The sequence below is a fragment of the Sander vitreus genome, chromosome 10 (genome assembly GCF_031162955.1).
Source record: "Sander vitreus isolate 19-12246 chromosome 10, sanVit1, whole genome shotgun sequence".
Taxonomy (NCBI): Eukaryota; Metazoa; Chordata; class Actinopteri; order Perciformes; family Percidae; genus Sander; species Sander vitreus.
In genome coordinates, this window is record NC_135864.1 from 20,874,156 (window position 1) to 20,881,230 (window position 7,075).

A 7,075-nucleotide genomic window follows, 5' to 3' on the forward strand; every position below is an offset into this window, starting at 1 on the left:
CGTGAGCGTGTCAGCTGCGTGGCGTGTACGTTTTTATTTCGGCTCCCATGTTAACAGGTTAGAGTTTACACACTGACTGCGTGACACGCACGTCTCAGGCAAAGCGTGTTGGAAGCGTTTCCAGGCAAAATAGAATAGGAAAAGATGTTTATATGTCATTTTGACACGATTACATTTCATAAATGACATTTTGATGTTTGAAAGTCTCTAGCTTTTGACATAAATGCAGCTACAAATGTCAATTAAAAAATAATAATAAATAATTATCGATTTTCAAATATTGCACCTGTCAATAGAGAACGAAATATTCTGTAGCCTATTTTACCGTCAATACTGCCGACAACGTCTTTGCTGTAATCATATCAGTATATATTTATCTTTAACATGATGTATACTACTGCTTGAGTGCATTTTATCAATGGGAGACATACATGGGTACAGACAAGGCTAGCAGCAGCAGCGCCGCGTCAGACACGTTTCTGGTGTGAAAAGACATAGTCTGGCATTCACGTCTGAATGCCATCCCAAGCTGTCTCCTCACTGAATAAAATTACTATTTTAACCTAGAGAACTAGTATAAGAATAGTACACACACTTTTCCTAAAATGTTAAATCTCATAAGGTCAACAATTTACTTATTTATTTTGTTGTAGTGGGTGACTAGTACTGAATGTTCTTTTGGTTTGTTAAATCGTGTATAATTTGATTTAGGGTGTGTAACTTTGAGTAGATAATGATATAATAACTGTCTGCATGTACTTAACAGCTCAATTTGAAGTCAGAACAGGGTGTGATCAGTGCAAATTCAAGGTGAGAAAAGTGAAAGTGGTCTTGTGTTTAAACCATTTAGCCCAGTCCCACACAGATTAGTAGTTTTACTCATATTATCTGCTTCACTTCCTTCTTTTTGATATTTATAGTGAAACCACAGCCATTACTCTGTGGAATCAGCCCAACATTCTCCTTGTCATTTTTGAGGAGGAGGTCAGAACACCTACAATAATGGTCAGCTATGTACTTTGTTATTATGGTCTCCCTGTTTATGTGTGTGCATTTGTGTAAAATTGTCTCGGGGGTGTTTTACTGCACCCTTTGGTAAGGGCAGTGGATTTGGAGGTCGACAGGCAGCAGTTACGCCTTTTCCTATGGACTCTTTCCCTGTTCCTTCCACAGCCGCTGTGGTCCAACCCGTTTCCGACCTATGCTGTGTACACACAGATACAGACAGAATAAACACACAAATTGGCCAGACATGATTGCACATGTACACTCTTGCATGCATAACATAACGTAAGTAACACACATATTCTTAAAGTAATGCAACATTGTAAGACCACTTTAAAATCCAAGCTGGCATATGGAAAGACACAACCCTGAGCAAAGTTAGATTTGAATGACAATATTTACAAAATGTTGCAAAACCTTTCCTTCATACACACACTCAAATCAAGTCTGCATTGTATGTTGAAATGAGTCCCGGTTTCCGCAATATTTCTACAACTGTGCATGTGTCATATAAACAGGATACATAGAGAGGAAAAGAACAGGGTGGGAAAAGACGGGCTGAGATTGGAGGTAAACTGTTCAAACAACTGCATGAAAAAATAATTGTACAATAACTGTATGAGAGGAAATAGCGAATCACCACGTGGGAGAAAGGAAATTAAAAGAAGACTCCAGATTAAACTGCTACCTATGAGTTATGGCTGGGTGCTGCAACTGGTGATGGTGAATGAGATCATAGATTAAACAAACACCTCAGAGTTTGGAAAACCAGCTCTGGGCTGCTACTTCTTATTATTATTATGAGGCTTATCTCCTCAAAGTTGGTCTAATCCTTTATTGTGGCATAGTGTGCAGTTACATAACTTGGAATGGCATCAATAAAACAGAGCGGGAAAAGTTCTCACACACAGTAGAAGGCCATAGTAAATTGGTCATGACGTATGAATCGGCAACGTCTAATGCGAACAGGTACAATAAGTACCACTAGTACAGTTCAAGCACACAGGCTTCTTCTTTAGCAGCTTATACAAAGGCAACAAGTGGAGACCTTTGGTTTTTAGGGTGAACAGTGGTGTATTGTGCCCTAATCCTGGTGAGAGCCTGATTTCTACTCTCCGGCCGTGACCTTCTTTCTGAACAAAACGTTCCCCCCACCATGGCTGACTCACAAGGTACCTATTACACAACCAGTGGGAGGAAAGGGGCTAGAACAGGGGAGTGGGGTTAGTGATGGATGATCCATTTTTCTGGATAAAAGGTTTCACAAAGTGGATGACTTCTGCGTGAGAATGGGACACAACACAAATCGTATTTGCTCAAGGCTGTCCACATCAGGTCAATTATGTTGTAACTGTCAGTGGTGAGGAAAGCCGTTTGAATGATGCCGAGTGAAACCGAAAGAGGCAGAAACTCCTAGGTGAATGACCGTCTCCATTAATCTAAAGAGAGAGGACAATCATATAGCCAGATGATTGTTTTATTTGGTGGAATCAGGGTGTGAGTACATCAGGCCCACCGAGCAACCAACCTGAAATCATAGTGTTTATGTACAGTATGTAATTATAGGTTAACCTCTGACAGCTTATTTTGTGTTTTTCATGTAAGTTTCCACCTCCATTAGATTAAACAAACAAAGGGATGGGCCACAACATGTGCTCTGTTTACAATGGGAAAGAGGAGAGAAGTCCCAGAGGAGTAGTGAGCATGTTCCCGATGTTATGTAGTGGAGAGACGCCTGGTTGGTGCAAAGTCAGCTTAATTTTGGATTAGAAGAAGCAATAAAACACTACAAGGGTATAAAATAAATGATGAATATATATAAGAATGAGTAAATAACACTATAAAACAAACTGAAGATAAGAGATGCAGCTTCGTTTTTAATGCACTCAAAGTGTTTTAACAAGCGAGTGAAAGAAAACGTCACACTCATAAAATAAATTAAAACAAGTCTGTGGGAAAGAGCTGCAGGATGAAAAAGATACAAAGTGTGTAAAACAGTCAAAGTAATAAAAGACATGAAAGACAAGCCATTTAAGAATGAGTATGCTAGTCTCAAGCTGTCTGATCTAAAGCTGCACACTGGTTCAGGGAAGAATATAACAACATCAGACAATCAGCTGCACAACACACACTCACATAGGCAAACAGGAGAGCCTGTCAGATAGTTCAGGACCCCAGCCAGCCAGGGGAAGTCTCCTCTAATCCTTCCCCACCCCAGACATCCCGTCTCTGGGCTCGCACGCCACTAGATGCCCCCTCAGGTGGATCTAAATGAGATCTGGCAAAGCCGAGATCAGTGGAGTTTTCCATCCGAGGAGACTTTTTACATGGTAGATTTAGTCTAAACCCTTTGAGAAGTCACATATTCACCATTCAAGTGCACTGCAGTGTGCACCATATCCAGTGACATCCTTAAAACATTACTAAAAGAAAAGTGATGTGTTTGAATAACAATGCACTGCTCTGCTGGAGCAGTAGGTGGAAGTCTTGGTGAGAAATGCAGGGCTGCATTAGCGTGGTGATTAGGCCAGAGGTGTTCGCTGTCGTAACTGGTAGAGATTCCCAGAGGGTGAATAAAAGCCAGGATCAGGGTTGGAAAGGGTGTCAGTCAACCGGTGTAATTGATAGCAGAGACTGACAGCTGCTGTCATGAGAGGTGTCACCTGGTCCTAAACACTGCCCCTCTCCTCCTCGCAGAGAGAGGAAGACGGATGGACACTGGAAGAAGAGGAGCGGGCTGGGTGAAACGAGAAGGGTCAGGGAGTCAGAGGGACGACAGGTGATGAATGCAGAGATTTAAAAGGGGGTACCAGGCAGGCCCTGACACCTTCACTGCAAACACCAGCCCTGACCTGCCCTGTCTCTGCTCTCTGACACTGGTGGACACAGGAACAAGCAGGGTTAAACCTTGTTATGTGACTTGAATGATGACGAATGATGATGATCTGCTATTTTGTGTTTTGAGCCCCATCTGCACTTAATAGCTTTAAATGAATACCCCTGGCAGAGATTTGCGTGAAACTAACTTAAAACAGAGACGATCTGTACTTTTCCACCCGCGCTGAATAACTTTTAACCAACAACCCCAGAGAGATGAGTATTAAACGTAACTTCAAACAGAAACAAACATTTCACAGCCGGTTTTTTTTCTACATAGTTGTGTTGTTCAGACACAACTTCTAACCACAAAATGTGTGGCTATAAAACATCAGTCTGCACCTGACAAATGTCTTAAATAAAGGCCAGGAGCATGAATCAAACTGCTAGTACCTGATGATTAACCTGGCTAGCAGCTAAAAGTCCAATATCTGCCTGCCTGTGTTCCACAATGTGCAGTTATTCTTAGCACACAAAACTGATTTTAACTAAACTTTGTCTCACTGTGTTAGTGTGTCAACATTCACAGTAGGTGCGCTGGCCTGTGCTACAACGGCAAAATTGTTCCTGAGGAAATGCCTTTGTTCTGTCTTTTTTTCTGTCTATCTTGAGTAGAAGCTTAGAGGGATAAACATGTGCATTGCTACAGGCCATCTGGCAAAGCAATAAAGTGTTGCACTCATGCATTTGGATTGTTGTCTACTTTTCTGCCATTGGTTAAATCTAAACCGTCTTCGTGTTTAACATTTATTAGCAATATGGTAAGTGTAGCCATTTTATTTTATTTTTTTATCACTGAGTATGACGACAACTGACAAATTTAAGAAGCACATAATATATCTCCTGGTTCTTTCTTCCATTCCAAGTTATAATTTCAAGAAGGGCAAGTCTAGCAGCTGCAGGGTTACTTGTAACTATTCTATCATGTAGGATATGTATTTGGAAAGATGCACTCAGTGCAATTGGGTCAGTTGTCATCATTGGTTAGGTCTTGCCATGCCATCATCATAAAGTAACATTCAACTTCTTCATGAACTTCCACTTGATGGTTGTCTAATTGTATCCAGAAAATGAAATAACTACTTTTTTAGCATCCCTGCAGGGCTAGAGCATCAATTCTGAATTATAGGACCTCTGGAAAACACCAATAACAATGTCATTGAAATCAGGAGGACTCATTGATCAGTAAGCCTGAAACTATTGATGGGTAGCCTACTGTGATCCAGGATGACTGTTCCAGATGTGTGTGAGTAAAATAACATTTCCTCATTACAGTATAACATGTAACTCTGTCTGAGCTCATGCACTGTAAGACATGAACAAATAACTCCCTGTGTATCCCAAATCAACCCTATTCAAGTATCTAGGAAAGCATTCCAAAACATTACACACAATGTGGGTCATCAGCTTGCATTGGATATCCTCCTAAAATTAATGGGCTGAAATAATGTAGGCCACTCATTTGGTAGCAGAATACTCTGGCCTAGCAATTAAGCAGCACAACAAACTCCCAAATATATCCAGGCTATGCTGAGATTTTAATAACGGCTAAATTGACCTGTGAATGAATGAACCTCTTGCTCTCATGTGCTTCCTAAAATAGCTTGTGTGAAAGCAGAGTCTGTTGTGGAGAGCTGCCACCGACCCTTTAGGCAGGAGAAGATGCGTTCAACCTGACTGCCTTCCTAGTGACTGTAGCCTGCACAAAAATAAAGCACGTCAGATGCAATTGCCATAGACACACAGTACCCATGACATCATTCTGCGCACAAGTGGCTGCTAAAGCAGTGTAAAGAGCGAGAGTAAAGGAGAGGAACGCGTGGAAGAGTACACAAACCCTGCACCCTATGCATGCTTTGAGCACACAGAGCAAAGCCAACATGGGCAATGATGTCTACTTTCCCATAGAGGGACTATGGGAAAAACTGGGGTGCAGAAAGCAGTAGCCCCCTTTTCATCATCTTCATGGCAGAATGGCACGTTAATGATGATCACTTCATGGGCCACATCCTTAAAATTGACATGTGTTAAACAATTAATTGAGGATAAACTGTGTGTAATGAGGGAAACAAATGAGGACCTATGTGGCATATAATGTAGGTTTCAAATGGATATTGACTGAGGTTTGTAATAAAACTGTGACATTGGCCAAAATGTTTTTAGGTTTTGTTAACAAACTGAAGAAGGGGTTCTTTCAGTAGTGGTGTGAAATGTACAACAATAATGTAATAGTTGAATACAAAGACTATATTATATAACACAACCCAGGGAATCCTATTGCCAACTACAGACAGATAATTATTATATAGGTGGGTCCTGCATAAATAACAAAGGCACTTTGCAGGGCTGCAAAAATCTTTCTTTGAAATAGGTTTACAGAGGTTGCCCTCTGTTGGTGATTATGAATCTTGCATACCTTGCACAGAAGCCCACACAGTACTTTCACAGCTGAATTGTATGCACATCCTGGTTGGCCAAGCTACAGATTCCATACAGTAATTTAATAAACAGATCAACAAAATTGTTACAAAAAGCAAAGGTAGAGTTCAACATATGGCTAAATAATTTAATTGAAAATACAGTTTCTCCTTACAATGTGTAACAGCAAACAATACATTGATAATATGCATAAAATGCAATATGTAGGGATTATGTTCAAATTGATGAATTTGTCCCTGTTCTGCCTTGTAAAGAAATGCAAGGTTGTCGCAACACAAACAGCATATTTGCCTTGGTGACCTTCACTACTGTCTTGCATTGCTTGTGCTGTTTCTAATTCCCAGAGCAGGATTAGTTACTTAACTACAACCACAAAGCTACCTTTAAAGTACTGAACCTTAACATACATCCTGGACTTCTACACCTGCCCATTGCACATAGGCCTATTACAGTATATATTTTTTGCACATTCTGCACTCAATCCATTCAGCATCATTTTTCTTACGTTAAACAGGTTATTTGTATATATTTGTTTTTGTATTTATTATTTATTTCATATTAATGTCTAATATGTTTGTTTGTTTATGTATGCACCAACCACCAAGACAAAGTCCTTGGAAGTGTAATTTACTTGGCAATAAACCCTTTTCTGATTTCTACATGCAGGTCTACAATGGCCTACACGCCTGCATTTTAGAGTAGGCCTACTTGTCATTAACCAATTCATTAATGAATCGTATGATTATCTATCCTA